Below are 23300 nucleotides of genomic sequence, written 5' to 3' on the forward strand. Positions count from 1 at the left end.
ATCCCACCTTAAAGTGGGGAAATCCCCAGGGCCAGATGGCTATACGGCGGCCTTTTACAAGACATTTTGCCCACAAGTTGCCCCTATACTACGTGACCTTTTTAACACGTTCGATCAACCCGGCGCCATCTCTCCTGACTTGTTGGAGGCGGCCATCTCGGTGATCCTCAAACCCGGGCGCGACCCTACCAATTGCGGCTCCTACCGACCTATCTCCTTGCTAAACGTAGACCTGAAGCTTTACACCGGCATTCTTGCAAGTCGCCTAGCACCCTACATGCAGCAATTAGTGGAGCCTGATCAGTCAGGCTTCATCCCACAACGGCAGACTAGCGACAATACCCGGCGGGTCCTACATCTTATCGAGGCCGGTTCCCGCACGAGACCGGGCTGTATGCTCCTCACTATCGATGCCGAAAAGGCATTCGAAAGAGTGCACTGGCCTTACCTGGACCGGGTGCTGCGGCACTTCGGGTTCGGAGAAACCCTCCGACACCGTATATTCAATTGCTATCGCCGACCCAATGCGGCGGTGCGAGTTAATGGCCATACTTCCCCGAGATTTGACATTACCAGAGGAACACGGCAGGGCTGTCCGCTCTCCCCCCTCCTGTTCGCGCTCTATATGGAGCCGATGGCGCAGAGAGTGCGGCACCACGAACTCATCTCTGGTATTCCCTTTGGTGGTGACACGCACAAGATTAGTCTATACGCGGACGATATCCTGTTGTCTCTCACCAATCCGATGCAGTCACTACGGGCGCTCTTTACGGAACTCCACACCTTCGCACTAGCGTCAGGCTTTAAGATAAATGTGGCAAAATCGGAGGCCCTGAATATCTCGTTGCTGCCAAAGACCCTGGAAGAGGTCAAAGCAGAGTTCAATGTGCAGTGGTCCGACACCTCCATCCCCTACCTGGGTGTCCTCCTGGCCCCGTCGGTGCAGGACACCGCGGAGACCAACTACACGAAACTCAGTAAGAAACTCCGAGACCAGTAACGGCTTTGGAAACCCCTCACGCTGTCTTGGCTTGGCCGGATCGCGGCTGTCAAAATGACTCTGCTACCCCAGATTCTATACTTGTTCCAGACACTTCCCTTGCGGCCACCGGCCGGGTGGCTCCAGAAAACACAATCGGAGTTAGCACGGTTTGTCTGGAACGGCCGCCGTCCGCGATTTAAGCACACTATTGCTGCTTTGCCCCCTGATCATGGTGGAGTAGGCATCCCCGACCTTACATTCTACTTCCAGGCGGCACAACTCCGCACGCTAGTGGAATGGCATCAACTAGAGTCAGGCAAACACTGGCTCTTTCAGGACCAGGCGGTGGCCGCCCGCCCGCTGCAGGGTGTCCCATTCCTACCACGACGTCACAGACCCCCCAACTTGTATGCTTCGAAGATCACGAGCACGGTCCTCGAGGTGTGGGACAGGGTGGCCGTGAGTAGAGGACTGACCACCTTTCCCTCGCCGATGACCCCAATCTTCGATAACCCAGACTTCACGCCGGGCCTGGATGCTAGGGCATACGCGGCATGGAGAGCGACCCCCTGCAGGGATGTGGGACACATGTTTGACCTCAAAAGTATCCTCCCGTTCCACAAAGTGAAAGAGGACTATGGCATTGCCGAGACGGATCGCCTACAATACCTGCAGGTACGACATTGGGCTCTTCACCCCTCGATTCAGCCCGGAGCTCAACAACACCTCACACCCTATGAGCGATGGCTGCTGACCCGCACATCAGACAAAAAATTAATCTCAGACCTCTATCAACAGTTGCTCCTCACCAACGTTCACACATACAACGCAGGAAGGGCTAGTTGGGAGAGGGACCTGGGGCGCCAACTCACATTGAAGGAATGGGAAGAGGTTTATTACAGGGCCAGACATTCAGCACATCATACGGGTCTCATTGAGACAATGACCAAAGTCGCCACATACTGGTATCATACACCCGAGCGGTTACACCGGTGGGATCCCCAGGTTAGCGATCGCTGCTGGAGGGGTTGCGGGGAACTAGGGACGTTAGAACATTTGCTATGGAGCTGTGATAGACTCCGTCCCTACTGGACTCCTATTCTTGATCTAATAGATTCTCATCTAGACATGCAGCTTCCAAGATTCCCATCATACATTCTACTGGGCCTTCCTAACGCTCTCATGTACCCCCTGAAATCCTGGAGGGGGAAGCTGATCGCATTAGCCCTGGGGGCGGCAGTTCAGAACATAGTAGCCCACTGGAGAGCTGTCCAGGCCCCGCAGCAGCTGGGTTGGCTGCATCGTCTCTGGGCGATTCTGGGGATGGAAAAGTTGTCCTTAGCCTCGGCGGGGAGGGGGTCGGACTTTGCAGCCCTTTGGCAGCCTTTCCTTACCTTGCTGACCGGGGAATTCAGGGAATTGAGCTGTCCCCGTTACCTGCGGCTGCTACGACTTGCAGATACCCCACTCCCAGAGCCTAAGACACACTCACATAGGCGCAGAGGCCCTGCACGTGCGGTGCCGACTGGCTCGTAGAGGAGTCGGTGATGACCTGTAACCCTAGGCACGACTAATGGACAAGGAGAGGGGAGGGAGAGGGAGGGGGGAGGGACTACTGGGGTTGTTCTGTCCTGTGTTGGGGCTTCCTGTTCGTTCTTGCATTATTGTTGGCTCTGCTTGCACCTCTATGGCACCTCTTTTGACGCGGCCGGCCCGAATGGGTTGTAGGCGGCTTGCTGTGTTAACTGTGTTGGCCCTTGAGTCAGTGTGTTGAGAATAAGCAGTGCTTCTGTCTTAGGCCGCCTCCTATCTGGGTCGGCGTAAATGGTTTTGAGAGGTGCATTGCACTTGTTTATTGCTCAATAAAAAGATTTAATACTAAAAGACTAGTCCTTTTTTACGCAGGGCATCTTCTCACTACGTGTTTCTTCACTTGAACTTCTATACGTTTTTCACTACTTGGGGCACTAATGTTATGATATATAAGTATGTTGAAGATATACGCTTTTTTGCTTGCTACACATTGTGATTAAAAAACAGTGTGTTTTACTTTATCATTACCCCTGTGTTTATTATTGATGTGATTATTTTGAATTGTATGCTTTTTGTCATATAGACTGTGAACTGGGACCCCCCTTCCTTATGTACCGCTTTGCACCCAGGTCCCAGTGACTCCAATGGGTATACCCGTCTACTGTACTTCTTAACTTGAGAAAGAAAGGCAGGAAGAGAAGAAGAAGGGTTGGAGCAATACAACAAAATATCATCGGCATAGACAGATAATTTAGCCTGGGAATTGTCAAGTTTAAAACCACTAATTCCATCATCTAGCCTGATTTTCGTTAAGAAAGGTTCTAATGCAATTATAAAAAGAAGAGTAGAAAGTGGACATCCTTGACGTACACCTCTGGAAAGTGAGAAATAATCAGAGATTCTGCCATTAATAAAAATAGAAGCTTTAGGACCAGAATAAAGTAAAGAAATGAAAGAAATCATTTCAGAAGGAAATCCAATCCATTTAAGGGCATGAAACATGAAATCCCAACCAATCCTGTCAAATGCTTTCTCAGTATCCAAAGCAATTGCAGCGATGAGGTAGTCGAGCGAAGAGGCTTTACTTAAAATTTTAAAGAAAACCCTAGAATTATCCGAGGACAACCGACCTTTAATAAAACCTGACTGTTCTGGACCAATAAAATTGGGTAGGATGGGATCGATACGGAAAAATGTAATAATCCAAATTAACTAGGGAGATTGATCGATAATTTTTACAGAAAGCTGGATCTTCACTTTCCTTGGGAATTAGACAAATCATGGCTTCTTGGAAAGAGCCGGAAGAAAAACCATCCTTAATGAAAGATTGATAAAGTGACAAAAGATGAGGAAGTAAGAAGGATGCAAAATGAGCATAAAATTCAATAGTAAAACCATCCGGTCTAGGAGCCTTCCCGCTCTTTAATATAGAAACAGCATGTTTAATCTCGGTTAACGTGATGTCAGCTGCTAGGGAGGCAAAATCAGAATCATGTGCAAGAGGAGAATCTATCGATTGAAAGAAAGAAGAAAGAGCCTCCGAAGAGAGCTGGTGTTCTGGAGTGTACAAATTGGAATAAAAAGAAACAAACTCCTTCTGAATATCTTCATCCTTAAAGAGAGATACGCCTAGATCATTACGTATGGATTGATTCTATCTTTGTCCGTTCCCGGCAATTCTTCAAGTAATTAGCAAGAAGTTTACCCATTTTATTTTGGCCTCCATAGTAACGAACGCTACTCTTTAAAAGATAAGAAGATGCAGCTTCTGTAGTAGATTTATTAAAAGATATTTTTGCATCAATTACATTTTTTAATGATGCTTTCGAATTAGATTGATAGTAACATTGATCAAGATGTTTAATCTTGGTTAGTAATTGAGCTGATTTAACTTGAAAAAGTATTTTCTTACGAGAAACAAACTGAATGATAAACCCTGTAGCCGCAGCTTTAAAAGAATCCCAAATCATCACAGGAGATGACTCAGGAGTGGAATTAATGAAAAAGAACTCAGAAGCAAAAGAGGTGAATTGGCTTGTGAAAGTAGGATCCAATAATAATGAATTATTACATCTCCATCTACCAGCATTAGGGGAAAAGGGTAATACATCTAAATCAACAATAACTGGGGCATGGTCTGAAATTAATATGGAACCAATCTCAACTTCAGAAACAAGTTGTGCCAAAGTTTTACTGAAAAATAAATAATCTATTCTCGATTGAGAATTATGCGGGGTAGAATTAAAGGTGTATTCTTGTAAATCAGGGTTACAAAGTCTCCAGATATCAACTAAAGCCTTACGACGTATGGTAGCAGTGAACTGTGAGTGCATTTTGGTATTAGGACATTTTACAGATGAGCGCCTGTCTAATATGGGATCATAAATGTGGTTACAGTCACCTCCAAAGACAACATATTGTTCATTTATCATAAGAAGTTTGTCAGAGATTTGATTCCAAAAAAGGTTATCAACATTAACAGGTGCATAAACATTAAATAACACTAAAGGTGTTTGATGTATGAGCAAATGAACAATTACCCATCGGCCATATAGATGATTTTCCTGATGTGTCACTGAAAATTGACGTCGTTTATGACATAAAATCGACAAACCATTTTTCTTACCCAAAGCTGGTGAAGAAAAGACATGACCCACCCAGCTTCTTTCCAATTTAACTGCTTCTGTCTCAGATAAGTGGGTTTCTTGAATGAAAGCAACATCAGTATTTAATCGAGCTAAATGCATTAACACTCGTTGTCGTTTTATAGGAGTATTAACTCCTTTAACATTCCATGTTACAACTCTAAACGTAAACTATTAAGAAAAAACATGCACAAGTATTATAAAAACAGTACAAAAATAAGCTTGTCATAAACATCTGAATAACCAATGCAGAACATTTATCAAACGGCAAAAACAAAATATGCAATTGAGAACAACTGAAAAGCAAAAAATTGCAAGAGAAATTCAGGAAGAAGAAAATGAAAAAGAGAAGAGGGAGGAAAATAGAAATGAACATAGCGTAAAAGTATAAAACAAAGTGCGGAGGAGAAAATGAGAAGGAAAGAGAGAAGGAAGAGATCATGGAAAAATAATGAAGACAGGTATTAAAAATGCATTCAAAATTAGACAAATAACAGAGAAAAAAGACAACAAAACAACATACCACAAGAAAACAATGAGACTGGGGCTGGTGGAACCACATGAGGGAATCAGCACACCGGACCAAGGACTCCGAAGAGACGCGTAGCGAGAGAAAAGACCCCAAGCGATACATGAAGACACACAGATGATGACATCACAGAGCCGCATCTAAAAGAGACCAAAAAGACATAATAGTTAACATCGGGAAACACAATAAAGTATGGATAAATAAAAAAAAGGTCTAAGGACAAAATAGAAAATATACAATACAAGATACAGGAGGGAACAAGTAAAAGAAAACATCCTGAGTAAATATCAATCCGTAGGTAGAGAGAGTATAGTCAACAATTAAGCACAATGGATGTCCATTGATTCATTACTGCAGGAGTCAAGGAATTGCTGAAGAGCCGCCGGGTCCTCATAATTCATTGTTTTATTATTAAAAGTCACCTTAAAGAGGCAAGGATGAAACAAGCCATAGCGAGCATTTAAGGATCGTAGAGCAGGTCTCATCTCCAAAAATTTCTTACGTCGATCTGCTGTACTTTTAGTATAGTCTTGTGTAGAGAAAAGATTCGAACAATTCCAGGTAATCTTCCCTTTTTGTTTGGCAGCATGAAGAACCTTGAGCAGATCCGTGTATTCCAAAAAATACAAGATAAAACCTCTAGGTTTTGTTGCTGAAGAGGCAGAAGTAGATAGACGTGAAGGAGGGCCCAGGCGATGAGCACGTTGAATATTCAAAGAAGGAGAGTTCGGAAGTCCAAGAAGCGTAGGAAGAAAAGATTAAAAAAAGGATATGGTGTTGGATCCCTCAAGAGCCTCTGCAAGGCCATAAATGCATAGGTTGTTACGCCTATTTCGGTTTTCTAAATTTTCCACTTGTCGTTTAAGATCTTGAATCTCTCTGTGCATGGAAGAAACTTGGTTAATAACTACTTGAACCGATGCAATTGTTTTCTCAAGATGGCCAACCTTTTGCTCAGTGTGCGACCAGTTGTTATCTCAAGGCTTTGAAGGCGAGAATTTGTTTCTGTCATATATGGCTTAAGGGAACAAATTTCTTCCAACAAAAGCTCCATAGATATAGAAGAATCTGAGTTTGTCAGAGAAGGAGGATTTGCCTTAACACATTTCCCTGAAGTCGATGAAGTAGCAGAAGGTAATTTAGAGGAAGATTTTACATTCGGGCGAGAAACAAGTGAAGAGGAAGACTTCAAAGAAGGGGTTTCACTTGCTGAATCCTCCATGGGATCTTGTAAGAAACTAAACGAGTTAATATCCTCCAAAGGCATGTTAGTAGCACCACTCTGCTGAGGTGAGTTCCTATTAAAACGCGGCATTTCCATTGACAGAATTATATATTAAAGATGAACAGGAACCATGCACTCTTAGCCAGTTGAAAGGAACTCCGGAGAAAAAGAGCAGTGCAAGAAGACTGAGGTAAGCCTAGACCAGACGGCTGCACACTGGAAAGACCTGAATATAGCACAGATGAGAATTGAAACTGCAGCTTAAAGCGCGAAAAATAATCACCAATTGCCAGGAAAGTGCAAACGATATTTATAAATCCACATAAATGTCATTATTGACGTTCAAAATGAAGTTAAGAGGCCAGTGTGAGGAAAAAACAAATTCAGCATGAGGTAAAAGCTAGAGAATGTAAAATGGCGGTCGCGTCTCCAGGTTGAAGCACGCCCCATCCCGCAGCGGGGTGGGAAGACCCCTATGATGAAGCATGACACCAAGACCCCTTTTGGTGTGTGAGGGGTATTTAAGCAAACACTGTGTGCACCCTACCAAGATAGGAAACACACACTTTTGAACCTCCTTTATGGTGGATGTCTTTGTTTTGTTCTCTTTTAAGTTTATCCCTGGTCTCAGTTTTTCGCTCAGGCTGCTGCCTGTGTAGCCCGAGTACAAACACATGCCTGATGGAAAACTGACCTTGGGCCAAATGTACTGACACCTTAATAACAATGACTGCGACTTCCATGCCTTGATTTTAGACTATGTATCTGTAGTTTTTGACCGTCCATTAAAATGGTGAATAGTTCTCCATGATGACTCTGTTCGGATTTCCAGGAGAATCACTCCTCTGTTCCATGAGCTGCTGCTAGCACTGTGATTCAGCGTGCTCATATCTGTTTTCTTTTTCACATGCACTGGAGTTCAGTCCAGCCTTGCTGGGTGATTAATCTTCCTGCCGCCTAGACATGCATGAGTTCGCTTTTCCTATCAAGGGGAGTTTCCTCCCCTTGGTAGCCCCGTTCCCCTTCCTTGGGTTTACTGAATCCTCAGGCCTGTTTGGTCTTGCCAGGCTTGTTCTCAGGTTTTTCACCCTATGTTACACCTCATTGACCGTTGTGACAGAGGTAAGGGTGTATGCTGCTGATGCGAGTGGAGCCGCAGTGAAGCATCTGTGTCTCGCGTCGGAACTACAACTCCCAGCAGCTCAGGAGTCGCACGGCAGTGCGCAAGTGACATCACCTTAACCCAGAGGCATAGAGGAATCTTGTTGGTGTCTGTCATTTGCTGCGTATTTTGTGCTGAGAGAGTCTGGTACGGAGTCAGGTCGAGAAACGAACTTCAATTACCTTCTGAGAGGGCGGTTAGGGTGACGCTGTCACTGAATTCTTTGTTCTGGCAAGGAAGCCAGATATCCTTATTATCGCTGAAAGACCTGGAACTATTGGGCACGATTGGAAAGGTGCACGGAAGCCATAAGAGAGATCGCATTTAATGAGGGGGGAGTTACTCAGAAAATCCAATTGCTCATTATTGAATGCATCACGTATCTTTAACATTGACTTTCCGAGGTTCAAATCCTTTTGCAAGACATTGTATGACAAGCATTGGTGTGTTACTTGTTTGGCTACTTTTGCTGTGACGCGAACAGCAAGGTTCTGTTGTTCCTTACAAACAATTATTATTATTATTAAAAGAGATTTGGTACTGCGCACATTCACCAATTGGTTTCTTGGCGCTCAAGACCAAGCGGGAGAAGAACATTCAGGGTCAGAGCAGCTAACCGTGCGCCAGACGGAACAGGTGGGTTTTCAAAGAACTGCGAAAGCAGCAATAGTCGGTGGACAAACGAATAACAAGAGGGAGGGAATTCCAGGTAGTGGGAGCAAGAAAAGAGAAACAAGCGCCCCCATGTTTTTTACGGTTGAACCTGGGAGTGGTCAGCAGATTATGAGCCGACGATCTGAGGTGACGGGGAGGAACATAAGCGTGCAGACAAGAAGAAATAAAGGCAGGGGCACAGGTAAACAGGGATTTAAAAATGGTACAAGCCATTTTAAAAACACACCGTTGCGCAACTGGGAGCCAGTGTAGAGTCTTCAGCAGAGGGGTGACATGCTGGTATTTAGGTTGCTGAAAGATTAGTCTGGCTGCCTGATTCTGAACCAGTTGGAGTCGGGAAAGGTGACAGGCAGGAACCCCCACGTATAGACAGTTGGCATAGTCTAGACGTGAGGTGATGAGGGCGAGGATAACAAGAATAAGGGCCTCTTGGGATAAAAACCTGCGAATCTTCCCGATTCGGCGGAGATGGAAAAAACAGGCCGAAGTGACGGTGTTGATGTGAGGCCGCATCGAGAGGTCACTAGAAATGGTAACCCCCAAGCTCTTCACGGTGTTCACTGGGCAAGGAGGGGAACCCAGGGCGGTAGGCCAAAAGTTGGGAGACCAGGGAGTGAGAGGACCGCCGGTCACCACCAGCTCCGTTTTGCTTGGATTAAGCTTTAATTGGCTAAGGTTCATCCACTCATAGATAAAGAGCATGGCATTTTGAAAGTTGGAACAAGCAGAAGGGGAAGAATTAATAGGAAAGATAAGCTGCAGATCGTCTGCGTAATTGAAAGCAGTAACTGAAAACTGACGAAGGGAGACAAGAAGGGGCTGCATATAAAGATTAAACAAAAGCGGGGACAAAGCAGAACCCTGGGGGACACCACAGGAGAGAGAAGATAGAGGGGCAGAGAAAGAGGAAAGGAGAACAGATTGAGAGCGGGAATGGAGAAAGGATACCACCCATGACAGGGCCAGGCCAGAGATGCCAGCATTTCTGACACGGTCGACCAGGATTCCATGGTCGACCGTGTCAAATGCGGCTGAGAGGTCTAAGAGTACAAGGGCCTGGGCCAAGTTCTTGTCAGCTCCCTGTTTCAACGTGTCCATGACTGCCACCACCACTGCATCAGTGGAATGAGCAGGTCTAAAACCGGCTTGCCGGTCGTCGAGGAAGTGAGTTTCCTCGATGAAGGCACTGAGGCAGCGGGTGACATAAGTCTCCAAGACCTTACCCAGGTAAGGGAGGAGGGCGATGGGACGGTAATTAGCCAACGTGGTAGCGTCAAGACCAGGTTTTTTTAGAATGGGAACCACCACAGCGCTTTTAAAGGCATTGGGGACAGAGCCTGACAAGAGAGATTTATTTAAAAGATCAAGAGGGGGGCCAGGACAGGCCACAAAAGCAGCTCTTAGAATAGACGTAGGACAGCAATCATTAGGCGAGCCAGAGCTCACAGTCTGAAGCAGTGAAAGAAAAATGTCCAAGGAGATAGGGGGAAATTTAGAGAAAGAATGAGGATTCGAGGAAGGGAGAACAGAATCGTGAGATAGAGTAGTAGAGGGAATGTTGTTTTTAATCGCGGAAATCTTGTCAGAAAAAAAAGAATTAAGAGAATTGCACAGGGCTTGAGAAGGAAGGGGCTGGGGAGTGACCCGGTCAGGAAGGGAGAGCTCAGCTACAATAGAAAAAATTTCTTTGGACTTGGATGCCGAGGTCAAGACCTTCTGAGAAAAATAAGAAAGTTTGGCCGAAATGATCGATTTTTTATACGTTTTTAGTAGATCAATGTAACTGATTTTAAGTAAAGGGTCATAATTACGCCGCCAGCGGCGCTCAGCCTGTCTAAGGCGAAGTTTATCCGCCTTCAGAGTAGAAGTAAACCAGCGCTGAGCGTCGTGGGGACGTTTAGACTTAACAGTTTTGATGGGGGCAACGACGTCACAGGCAGAGGACAGCCACTGATCGAGAGAAGTTGCTTGTGAGTTCAAATCAGAATAGTCAGGAAGAGATGTTGAGGCAAGAATCGAGTGAAAGTGGGGAATGTCAGCATGTTTCCAGTTTCGGGCCTGAAAATTATGAGGGACCGGAGGGCAGGTAGACAGGAATAGGTGTAAGGAAAAGGAAATGAAAAAATGATCGGACCAGGGACAGGGATAAACCAAGGGAGGGGAAATGTCAGAGTTGGTGGACCAGATCTGGTCTAATATATGGCCTTTATTGTGTGTGGCAGCAGAGATGTGTTTGGAAAAGTTTAGGCCAAGCAATGAGTCAGTGAACTCACGGGAGAGGGAAGATTCTTGGGGGTCTGATGGCCAGTAATTAAAGTCGCCTACCACTAGAACCCTGGCAGAGTTGATGGCTATCTGCGAAATCATATTGCTAAATAGGGATGGGAAAAGGGGCATGTTGACCGGGGGGCGATAAACTAATATGCAGATAAATGAAGAGTTGGGAGAGAGAATACAAGGGGCATGAATTTTTAATGCCTTTCCTGAAAGGCATAGTTAAGAAGTGTTTATTCTGACTGCGAAATGCTTTTGTTGTTTTGTCTTTCTTTAGCAGGGGAATGAGGTGTGTCTTTAATCAACCCCCCCCCGGTGATGCAAGATCATTTGGTTCTTGTGGTGGGTACAAGACCAACTATATATTCTTAGAGAGTCTTTAGATGATGAAAGGTATTCTCATATTGGAATACTTTACGGAGCAGCTTATTTTCCTTTACAGGTATTTATTGAAATCTTATACTTATTGTGTAGAAGTAGTCTAGAGATATTACAGCACGTCATATTAATGTTTATTGTTTTATATGTCTCCCTCCCTGCAGTCTCCATCCATTCCTTCCCTCGCTTAATACTCCAGCCATCTGTGCTATTAAAGCTTCAGAGGGTGGGGCGACTGAGAGGTGGACCCACTTGAGCATCGAACTGATCCTGGGAGTTTGGAATAAAACCTTGACACCCTACCAACCTGCTCTGTCATAATGAGGACTAGACTTAAAGCGGAATGTACAAGGTGCTGTTGAGTTTGTATGCCCTTTTGAACGTAGTTTACCTACAGACGTTTGTCATGTACTCACACTACATGTACAATGATGTTTGTGTTGCCCAACATACACAGACCCGTTTTGAATGGAATGCATGAGTGAATTTGCTCGGTGTCAGCATGGCCTTCAACTGGACACATTACAGTCTGTACTGACACAATATAATAGGAATGGTCCGTTCATCATTTCTTCAGTCTCACACCTGAAAAGGAGGGTGCAGGTGATGGAGCGAGGTGGAAAAACTAAATTTTGTATACCCCTCATGAAATTACTTCCTCATAACAGTAACATGAACTAATTGTGTGATTTTGAAATTTATCCAACATAGAATAGAGTGCACACACACAAATATACGCGGGAAACTAACTTGAATATGTTGTAAACCATAATCGACCAATTAAGTGATATCGTTACGTCTTTAATTAATGCAATTGCTATAAACTAATAAATGTGCTTTTGTCTGTTCAATTTTGCCAACAAAGATGAAGAATGGTGAGTAAACCATGCATATATGTTGCTTTATCTGCTAGGTAATAACTAACAGGGATACCTTAGTATGGTGGGAGGTAAACAGAAGGGTTACATTTCAACAAGTAATGTTTAATTGTGTTTGTTTTTATAATAGTTCCCATTCTAGTCCATGTGGCCTAGTCAAAAATGGATGTTTATGTGACTTTGAGATTGAAGTGCAATACGCATGCGCAACTAAGCTCATAACGAGCGTGAACTGCCAGTGCCTGTGCAGAATGTGTCAAGGATAATGTGCCCTGGGGACCTGACTGAATGCCAACAAAAATTAACTTCTGCATCGTGAGCATGGGAAGAAATGTGAAACTATCGACTTAAGCCACCCCCCCTGGCTCTCTCAATCTGCCACATCGCATTCATTACTCTGCCGCTCAGCTTCAGCGTCTTCGCCCCTCTATCAATCAAACCTGCCCTATCCTCCACCCGATCTCCATGTCTACCAGTCCAGCTACCCACTGCCCTGGCTGTCATAATATGATCCCCTCTAGCCATAAACCCACGGATAGCAAATCTCATACTATGAAAACCCACATCATAGCACTCACGAATGTACGTTCGCTCTGTAAGCACAGCTAAGACATTCATGAGTTGATCCACGACCACAAAATAGATCTTTTATTCATGACTGAAACATGGATGGGCCAAGCTTCCAATCCGGACTTGATCATAGCCGTCCCGGCAGGATATACCACCCACAGACTTGATAGGCAAATTAAGAAAAAGGGAGGTGGCATTGCCATTATTGCCCGTGATACCTTCACAGTAAGGTTCACTATTATTCCACTTACCTCCTGTGAAGCCATTGAATTCGCTATTAAATTGTCTCCATCTTACACTTTTAAAGGGATCCTCCTCTACCGCCCCCCAGGACCCAGAAACGACTTTATTGGCTCTTTCAGGTCAATTTTGGAAGTATCTGTATTAGACAATCCTTTCACCATTCTGGGTGATTTTAACTTCCATTTTGATGTTCTGGACAATCCTGATTCAGCTACATTATTAGCCGATTTATCTACATTTGGCCTTGTTCCCCTGGTTCATGCTCCCACGCATGATGGAGGTCACATGTTAGACGGCATCTTTTCCAATGCCACAGGCTTCAAAGTCACACAAATATTGCCGCTAACATGGTCCGACCACCATCTTATCCTGACATCGTTACAAATACATGACCCCTTGTTTAATAAATCCAACTGCATCTCCCGCCAACCATATTTTGCATGGGAGGATATAGATGAATCCAGGTTAAAAAATCTGCTCACAGCCACCACCCCATTGTTATCCACCGACCCTAATATCGCTACTTCCCAATTTTACAACTGGGTTAGTTCAGCAGCCAATGACCTGGTTCAAGTCAAGCAACGGTCACGCAACAGATCCATCCCCTCTGCCCCATGGTACACGGACGAACTACGCATACAAAAGCAACAGTGCCGAAACAGAGAGAGACACTGGCGGAAAGACTACTCTCAGGAATCAAAAGTCCTGTATAAAGAGTCAGTAGCCACATACAAACATCTCATTATAGACGCCAAGAAAAAGTACTATTGTCATAAAATAGAAACTGCACATAATTCCAACAAATGTCTATATGAGACTACCAAACAGTTAGCAGGTTCGTCTGCTGACCTAACTCCTCCCCCGTCTCAAGCTCTCTGTGACGCTTTGTCCAAGTTTTTCTTTAGCAAAGTTGACGACATATACCGAATCTTTGCTAATACGGCTACCAGCTCCCATGAGGCCTCTACCCAGCCTGAAGGACCAGTTCTTAGTCAGTTTAGAGAGGTCACCTGCTTGCAGGTACTAAACACCATATCCTCCATTAAATCTGGGTCGGCCTTGGACCCTTGTCCGTTGAAGGTTATACGGCCCATGTTGGATGTAGTTCTCTCGCCCATAACAGAAATCTGCAACTCCATGTTTTCCACAGGTACCTACCCGGACACCTTAAAGAAAACACTTATAAAACCACTCCTTAAGAAACCTACCCTTGATAAACAAGAACTTAAAAGCTACCGGCCTATTGCCAGTTTGCCTTTATTGGCGAAAATAGTGGAAAAACTTATGAACACCCAACTTTCCTTCTTTATCGAGGAGAACAAAAAGCTGGATGAATCGCAGTTCGGCTTTCGCCGATATCATGGAACTGAGACCGCCCTGGTCAAAGCGGCGGACGATATTAGATCTATCCGGGATGCAGGAGGCTCAGCCATCCTGATCCTACTGGACCTATCGGCGGCTTTCGACACGGTCGACCATGCCACCCTAGTCGACCGTGTCGAGAGCATGGGTATCCGAGGCAACGCCAAAAATCTTATTGCCTCCTTCCTGGCTAACAGGACCCAGGTTGTCACTGTGGGACCTTTCGAGTCCTCTCCCTTGTCATTGCCTTGTGGAGTTCCTCAGGGCTCATCCCTTAGTCCGACACTCTTTAACATTTACGTGTCGGACCTTGCCAAAGTCATCAGGGCACATGGGATGAGCCTGACGTCCTACGCAGATGACACCCAACTGGTCCTAGCTGTTAAGAACGATGGGCCACAAAAAGCCAATATGCTTAATCAGGGCATGCAGGCAATTAGCGGCTGGATGGCCGACAATTGCCTGAAACTAAACTCTGAAAAATCAGAAGTTGTAGTTTTCGGCAATCTTTCCCCGGAGTGGTCCTCTTCATGGTGGCCTTCGTCTATGGGCCAGCCTCCAAACCCGGTTGATAAGGTCAGGAACCTGGGTGTCATGTTTGACAATCATCTGAATTTCCTACCTCATGCTAACCAGATCTCCTCCTCCGCCTTTTACAAACTCCGGCTCATTAAGAAAATCCTGCCCTTTTTACCCGAACATCTTGCCAAAACTTTGGTGAGCGCCCTGGTTCTCTCCACCCTAGATTACTGCAACGCCTTGTTTCTAGGTGCTCAAGAGAGAGTGCTAGTTAAAATGCAGGCTATCCAGAATGCAGCTGCAAGGCTTCTAGGGCGCGTCTCTAAATACCAATCGGTCTCACCAACCATAAAACAACTTCATTGGCTCCCGGTGAAAAAGAGGATTAAGTTTAAGGCATTATGTCTAATATACAAGGCCCTACACAATGCCGGACCAGCGTTCTTCACTCAGAACTTAACCTACTACTGCCCGTCTAGAACACTGCGTTCCTCTAGTTCCTCTGATCTGGTGGTCCCTCGAACTAAAACTGTCAACTGGGGTGACAGACGATTCCTGGTCGCTGCACCGAAACTGTGGAACACACTCCCCCACTCAATTAAGACCAGCTCCTCCCTCTGGTCTTTCCGTAAAAGCCTTAAAACATGGCTTTTCAATCTTTGATCTCCACTATCCTCTGTATTTTAGTGCCTCCATGGGTTAAACATCGCAGTTATCTAGCGCCGAGATGCCTTAGGGCCTTCGTTCGCGCTTTATAAATGTTGTTATAAATAAATAAATAAATAAATAAATAAGGACACAAGTGAAATGGACATAAGCTAAAACAAAGACTACTTTCATATTTGATGATCGTTTAAAATTGGAACAATAAAATGATGAGGTTATGCTCATCCACCCCTCGATTTGACCAATCAGAACTGTTAGAGACCCCAAATGTTTCAAAATTTAGATAGATTAGTTAGTAAAAAAGGGTATAAAAGATTACGTTCGGACTTAAGAAAAAACACTTCCTTCCTGATTTTCATCTTTGCATCCCGACATGCTGCCGGATTGCTGAATCTTTCCTGAGACGTAAGGACTTTGACATTTTCTGAACTTTAACTTTTCTTGAATGGGTACGGAGTCTTTAGAAGAGGTAAACAATTAGAGAGAATAGAAATATAATATTAGGGAACTATTCTGTCCTATGCTAATGTCTGTGTTTTGAGATTGTGGTAAATAATTTGCTTATTTCCTGAACTATTGAGCTAAAATAAATATAAATGTCTGAATTTAATTCTTCTTTCTCTAGGTTGTTTTACTAGATGAATAAAATACAATTGAATAAATAAAGGTCATGCTAGAAGATTTTCGCTTTAGAATGAAAATTAAATAAATGGAGAATTAAGCTGGTCTTGTTTATCCTTTAGTTAATTTTAACTAGCCGATCCATTGACAAAATAATGGTGGTGTGTCTGAATAGTTTTCTCGTAAGCAAACCATGGTAAAAGATTAAACTGCAGATGTATATATTATAAATATTAGCGTTTATTTAGACACTACGCTATGATCCAGCCGCTCTCCTATTTGATCTTCACTGAATCCTTGAAGTAGGGCAAGTGTGTGTGAAAGTGACTCGCAGTGTTATGGGCCCCACTGATGAGTACATGTGTGATTGAGTTCTGCAAGGAATAGGTGAGGGGGGTTTGAAGAAGTTTCTGGAGTAGGGCTGCACCAGTTAATTACTTGTTTGCAGAGCATAGGTTGCTATAGTTTAACTAGGATAAGAAGTCTAGAGCAATGTATACAGAATTTTGATGTACAGAATTTATGACTAACACCTGTTGAGTCTGTATTACGTTATACGTAGTCTGGAAAAAGCTTCCGGAAAGTGTGGGAAGCTAGTTACTCTGTCTGCAGGCAGAGGAAGTGTGGCAAGTGAAGTCGCACATCACATAGTCTGTTTCAAAGTAGTGGTATCGTCGTATATAATAAGTCTAGGGAACTTTACGTGTGAAAGGATAAATGTATAGCGAAGCCGGTCTATAAAATCTTGGCCATAAAGTACAGGGATCATTGTGTATCCTGATTTAAAACTTACTGCTGGGAGAGTAATAGGGCTTAACCTGAGCTTGAGAGAAGGGTAAGTTAAAGGGATGTGCTACTTTATTGGCGAGTCTAAAATTCTGTGGTAGAGAAGAGGTAAGCGCTGTCTACTGGAAATACAGAATACTTGTGTGAATGCGGAAACTATCACTTTGGTTTTAGCGAAACAGACAAATGGAGTTGTTTTATGTGGTTACTTACGGATTTAGTTGTATAAAAGTGTAAATACGAATCAGTGAAAATTTTTGTAAAGGCGGGGTCAGCAGAAGCTGCAGAAACCGGAGCAGGGTTGACGTCAAAGGTATCGCGCTGGGATTGGTCCACGTGACGAAGACAGGGTTAGAGCTGATTGGTGCATCAGGCGAAACAGCAAGATTACTGGTTGAGCACTAAGGAAACGTATCTTGTTCTAATTGGTATGATAGTGTGAACCGCGCTGTGATAGGTTGGTGTAACTAAGCAGTTTACAGAAGGGTGCGCGATTGTTTTGAAAGTCCTGAAATCATCAGAAAAATTTCGTTTTATTACGGAGAAGAGAAAGAGAAACCTTCATGGTTTAAGAAATTGAAAAATATATTCAACAAGGACAAGGCGATAGCAACAAGAGAGGGAAAATGACTTCCTCCACCTAAAACGCCTGCTTCGTACATGATGACAAAATATGGCTATCATACATGCATATGGTTAGAAAACTGGGCTAGATATACTAAGAATGATGGTGCATTAGCATTTCCAGAAGTAGGTTCCTTTAGTCTTGCAGTGTTGCGGAATTTGAGGGAAAAAATGGTGAGGCTTGAACCGAGCCCTAGACCGACTCAATTTGAAGCATTAGTTGAGTGGGAAGATGAGATGCATCAATTGAAGCGAGAAAGGTTGGAAGATTACTGAGGACTGAGAGGTAGATTTTGTGGACTTTGGAAAGAGACTCATGAAAGTAGAATGCAAAGGTGGAGAAATGCTGATATGTGTGATGGGATGTATGCAATTAGAATGGTTGATGAAATGGTAGGACGAAAATGCATGGAGAAAAGGAACAATGTGGAGATAGGAGGGAAAAGCTATGAGGATTGTGAATCAGAGGATACAGTGTGGAGAAGATACTAAATAGAAGACCACCACCTTATCAACTGAGTTCCATAAGTACGAACCCCAAATGCTCCTCCAATGGAGGATAGGTTTGCTGAAACTCCAAAATGAATCTCAGATTTTATAGACCTTCCAGAAAGAGTAGAAATGAGATATGATTCAAATTCCCCATTGATAGAAACTAGATTTACCGGTACCCATAAACAAAATGATGAGACCAGAAGGAGCGTGGTTAGAGTAGAGAGACAAATTGAAGAACAACTGAGTACTTCTGAATATATACGTTCTACAAATGAATTAACCGAAAAGATACAGGAACTTACTAAAAATATAGAAGCTGTAACGGTCCCAGTAACAATAGGTCCTGTAATTCCAGTGTTCGAAAATCTGAAAATAATAGAATCGTCTTTGAAGATTCCTTTGAATCAAAGTTTAATAATAATAATAATAATCTTTATTCGGTTTTTTAGCATTTGCAAAACCATAAAAGATATCACAAAATACAGAATTAATAATTAGAGTCGATTAAAAAGTACAATTTAAACTAGACATTTAAAAAAGTTACATTTTCCAATACTGATACAAATCCACTGTCTTACAAGTTATTGCGATGCCTCATGATACACTTTAAGAAGTTTAAAACATGGTAGACAGTACACTCAGAGTCCAAGGTTTGGAGGGCCAACATGGCCGGGCGACATTGTCTATGGCCCCATTTTTTAAGTAGCGGAATTAACCAAATTTTCCGATGGGGATGATAAAACTTACAGAACAGTACCGTGTGTATGGTGGACTGTTGAGAAAGATCGTCGCATGGACATGGGTCTATCTGTGCATTCCAGTTGTTTTTATCAGGGAAAGTCACTAGCCTGAAAAAAAGGTTCATTCTAAATCTTGTTAAGAGCATTTTCTCGTAGACAGTTAGCTCCATGGTCAGATATAGCTGAATTCTCAAGGACTGCTGGATCATAATTGCGTGGGTGACAGATTTTTTTGTGATCTGCGTAGTCAGTCTCAGTGACTCCAAGTGGCCCAACGCAAGTCGTTTCAGTTCATTTTTGGAGGTTTCTCTCAAGGTTTCTGGGGTGTAAAAGTACTTTTGTAGGCCCAGGTCCGTAAAAAAGTGTCTAACATACGAGAGCCATGCGATTTTATGAGCATGGTCTAGATCCATGGCGTCCTGTAGGATACTTTTAGTCAGAGTGTTTTCTACCGACAACCAGGCTCTCCTCCAGAGCAGGAGAGGTTGAATTTTTATTAAATCTTCAATATGAGAAATTCCCAGCTCTAAATGTGAGGCGTAGGTGGAAGTACCTCTCGGAATTGAGAGAAGGAAACTGATGAAGATGTTCTCTTCTTTTTGTATTGAGCTGGAGGAAACATGGCCCCAAGTCCCTGCTCCATATAATGCAATAGATTGGCATTTTGCAACGTAGATCTGAAGCAGTTCTACTGGTGCTCTTTTTCCCAGCTTGTTAGAGAATTTTATCAGCGCCATGATTGCTCTTTTGAAGAGAAGCCTCCTGGACTCAACCGCCGCTTTCCAGTTTAAGGCATCATCGATCATGATGCCTAAGTACGGGTATTGTGGGGTCTTTTCAATTTTTTCACCATTCAAAAAGATCGATTTGGTTGATTTTCTTGATCCGCCAGCTACCATAACAAACGTTTTTTTGATGTTGATACGCAGATCCAAAGCCCCCATAAAGTCTGCGTATTTGGTTAAAGACTTCTGCAGTTCGTTAGGGGTGCGAGCTAGGATGACTGCGTCGTCCGCATATAGGAGCGCGGGGATCAAGCGACCTTTTGCGCTGGGGAGATCCCTCGCCCCTCGCAGCATGGACTCTTCTAGGCCGTTTGTATACAATGAAAAGAGAAAGGGAGCAAGGACACACCCTTGCCTTACTCCCCGCTCTACCCTGAATGGTGCTGTCAGTTCTCCGTTTGTTCCGTATCTTACTCTCGCCGTGGCTTCGCTGTACAGTTCCCTTAGAAAGTTCAGAAGGGGAGGATCGACCCCCATTACCTTCAGCAGTGACCAAAGCTTCGCATGCGAAACACAGTCGAATGCGGAGGACAAGTCCACATAGACCATGTAGATGGAGCCAGGTTTAGCATGGATATACTTTGAAATTAACAGACTTAAGTTTAGGGCCTGCTCAACTGTCCCAAAGCCCTCTCTAAATCTGAACTGTAAGTCCGAGAGGATGGTTTTATCTTCTGCCCATTGCTGTAATTTTTCAAGGAGGACTCTTCCAACTACTTTTCCCAGAGAATCTAGGAGCGATATCGGCCGGTAGCACTTTGTGTCCTGACGGTCCCCCTCCTTAAAGATTGGGACCATTATTGAAGAGGACCATGACTCTAATAGGCCGAGTTCCATTGTGGCTAGACATACTCTTGTCAATATTGGAATCCATAAGTCCGGCAGGTATTTGAACAAGTCAACCGGAACCCCGTCAGGGCCAGGAGCTTTCCCGCTTTTACTTGAAGACAGTGCCAGTGCTAGGTCCTGCATATCAAGGTCCATGGTTATTGGATAGGTGACTAAAGGGATGTCGGAGTGATTATCTTCGCTGGTTAAAGTCAGTTTGAAGATTTCTGAAAAATGATTCACCCACGCATCCTCATCGATGGCCACATCTATTTTTGGGCCGGCAGAGTCAGCTAGCATGGGTGATTTAACAATCTTCCAGAAGGTCTTACTGTCTTTCAGGAGTGCGCTCTTATGTAGGGCGTTCCACAGGGATTGTTTCAGTTCTTTTTTCCTCTCTTTTCTGGAGGAGATGTACTCTCGTCGGAGAGCTTGGATCACTGTTGCATCTCTGTTTGGTTTTCCGAGAGCATTCCTTAATTTAGTTTGTGCTTTTCTGCAGTCTCGATTAAACCAGCCTGTGGAATTTATTTTAGTTTGTCTGGATGTTTTAGTCAGCAGTTTTTTGACTTGCTCTATTATAATGCTGAAGTTTTCCAGAATTTGTTTTGGCTCTGCATAAGGGTCAAGACAGATCATGAAGCTGTTGTAGGAAGTTTCTACTAGCCGTTTTGTTAATGTGTTTGGGTCCACCTTTTCCCATTTTATGGTGTAGCCATTGTTCTTCCCCAGCTCCAGTCTATTCTGCGTCAGCGTGTTTGCTATCAATGCCATCAGTGACCTTGGTTGATGTATATAGAAGCTCAGGTTTAAGGCAGAGTGATCACTAAGATTATTTTCCAGAATTTTGAAATTTTTGGTATGATCTTTTAAACCTTCTGTCACAAGTACAAAGTCTACAGTGGTCGCATGGCCCCTTCCTCTGTAGGTGGGTTCTAGTTTGCTATGACTCTGTTGTATAGGGTTCAAAATTTGTAAATCCAGATCGGCTAATGTTCTGTTCATGACAGTCCCCGCTCCTGAGTGGGAAAAGTGTACCAATGGGTTGTCATTCTCGTCCTTTATCCCACATGTGTCATTCAGGGGGCAGGGGTGAATATTAAAATCACCTCCCCAGATTATCTGCGGTGTTTCCTTTTTCTGTTTGGCATGCCAGTGATCGGTTATTTTTAATTGGATTACGGAAAGGACGTTCAGAAAGAAGTCATCCTCTAAGTTGTTGTAGAGGTTTATTATTGTGAAGCAAAATTTTTCCCCAATTGTAATTGTGAGAATCTGGAAGTGTGGAGTTAGGTCTACCTTAGTGATCTTCAAATCAGAAATTGTGTTAGCCAGGTATGTTACCAGGCCCCCTTTCGGTCTACCTGCGCTGCTAGGAAGGGCGGGGGAGAAAAATGTCCTGTAGCCCACAAGATGTAAGGGTGTCATTGTCCAGGTCTCTTGTAGACAAATGATTTGTGAATCCTTCAGAAAACCAGCGGCCGAGCCGTCCTCTATTTTGTTTCGGAGGCCTGCCACATTCCAGAAGGTAATGGATAACGGTGAGAGTGCAAAATCTAAAGGTGGTTTTTCCACTTGAGGAAGTTCTATTATAGGATTAATCGGGTCCTTAGTTGTTAGTGCTGGCTCCGTGGAATGGCTTCTTTGTCAATCGACCATTTCCAGGCCGCTAAAACGATTCATTAACGGTATCCCTTGCCAGTTTTGCCCGTTTGTGGGCTCTCTGTAACTGGTACCGTATGGATTCTGCGGTGGTCTCTCCCACTGCTCCCAATTTCTAGATCTATTATGTGGGCCCATGATCTGCCATGGTGCTTCTCTTTGCGGGTGGTTTTGGTTTGATGGCCACCAAGGGTGGTCGGGCTCATTATATCGCGGCATTAGTTTTGGACCCGCGATATCTAGCTCCCATGGCTGCAGTATTGGTTTCCTCCAGATGCTATCGATATCACGGGAATAGTTATTGTTGTGATATCGTTTTGGGTAGAAGTATGACAAGGGTCTTGTGGCAATTCCCCCAGAGGTATTAAACTCCCGGGAGCAGATATATTCTGCTATGGTTGGATCCTCAAACGTGATTATAATACAATCACCCCGGATAGTTTTTTTTCTGTGGCCCACCCACGAGGTCCGGGAGACTGAGGCTATAGTGCTTTTCCAGTGTTGGGGAACAGGGCGATTAGTGTTCAGCCAAAACTGTACTTTATTCTTCAGTGACCAGTTAGGTTCGGCCCCCTCTCCAGTAAGTTCAGGGACCCCTGTCATGACCACTACATATGGACATGCTGCGGGGGGCAGATTTACAGAGGGTCTTTGGTCAGTAATCTCTCTCGGGGTACCTTTTGTTTTTGTTTGTTTTGTATTTGTTATGGCAGGAGTTGTGAAGGCCGGGGGGTTTGTCGTAACGGGGGTTTTAGAGGAAGGGGTATTTATGCTTGGAGTGTTTACTATTGATATAGGAAGTAGGTTAGGTGGTGGAGGAATGGTCAAGGACTTGGGAGTGATTTTTTGGGCGGTAGGAAGATTTGGTACTGTTGAAACCTTTACTGTAAGTTGTTTTTTAGTCTGTGGAGGAGGCAACAATACCGATTTCTTGTTTGGGTGAGTTATGATCGAGGAATCTGAAGAAGGCTTTTGAGGGACATGCGAGGGTGTAGTTTTGGGAGGACTGGAGATTTTTAAAATTAGACTCTCGATGTTACTAAGTCTAGCTTCTAAGGGGCGGATATAAGAATTCAGCAAGGAAGCTATCTCCTTGATTAATCTAGCTGATTCTTTTT

The sequence above is a fragment of the Lissotriton vulgaris genome, chromosome 3_1, assembly GCF_964263255.1.
Source record: "Lissotriton vulgaris chromosome 3_1, aLisVul1.2, whole genome shotgun sequence".
NCBI lineage: Eukaryota > Metazoa > Chordata > Amphibia > Caudata > Salamandridae > Lissotriton > Lissotriton vulgaris.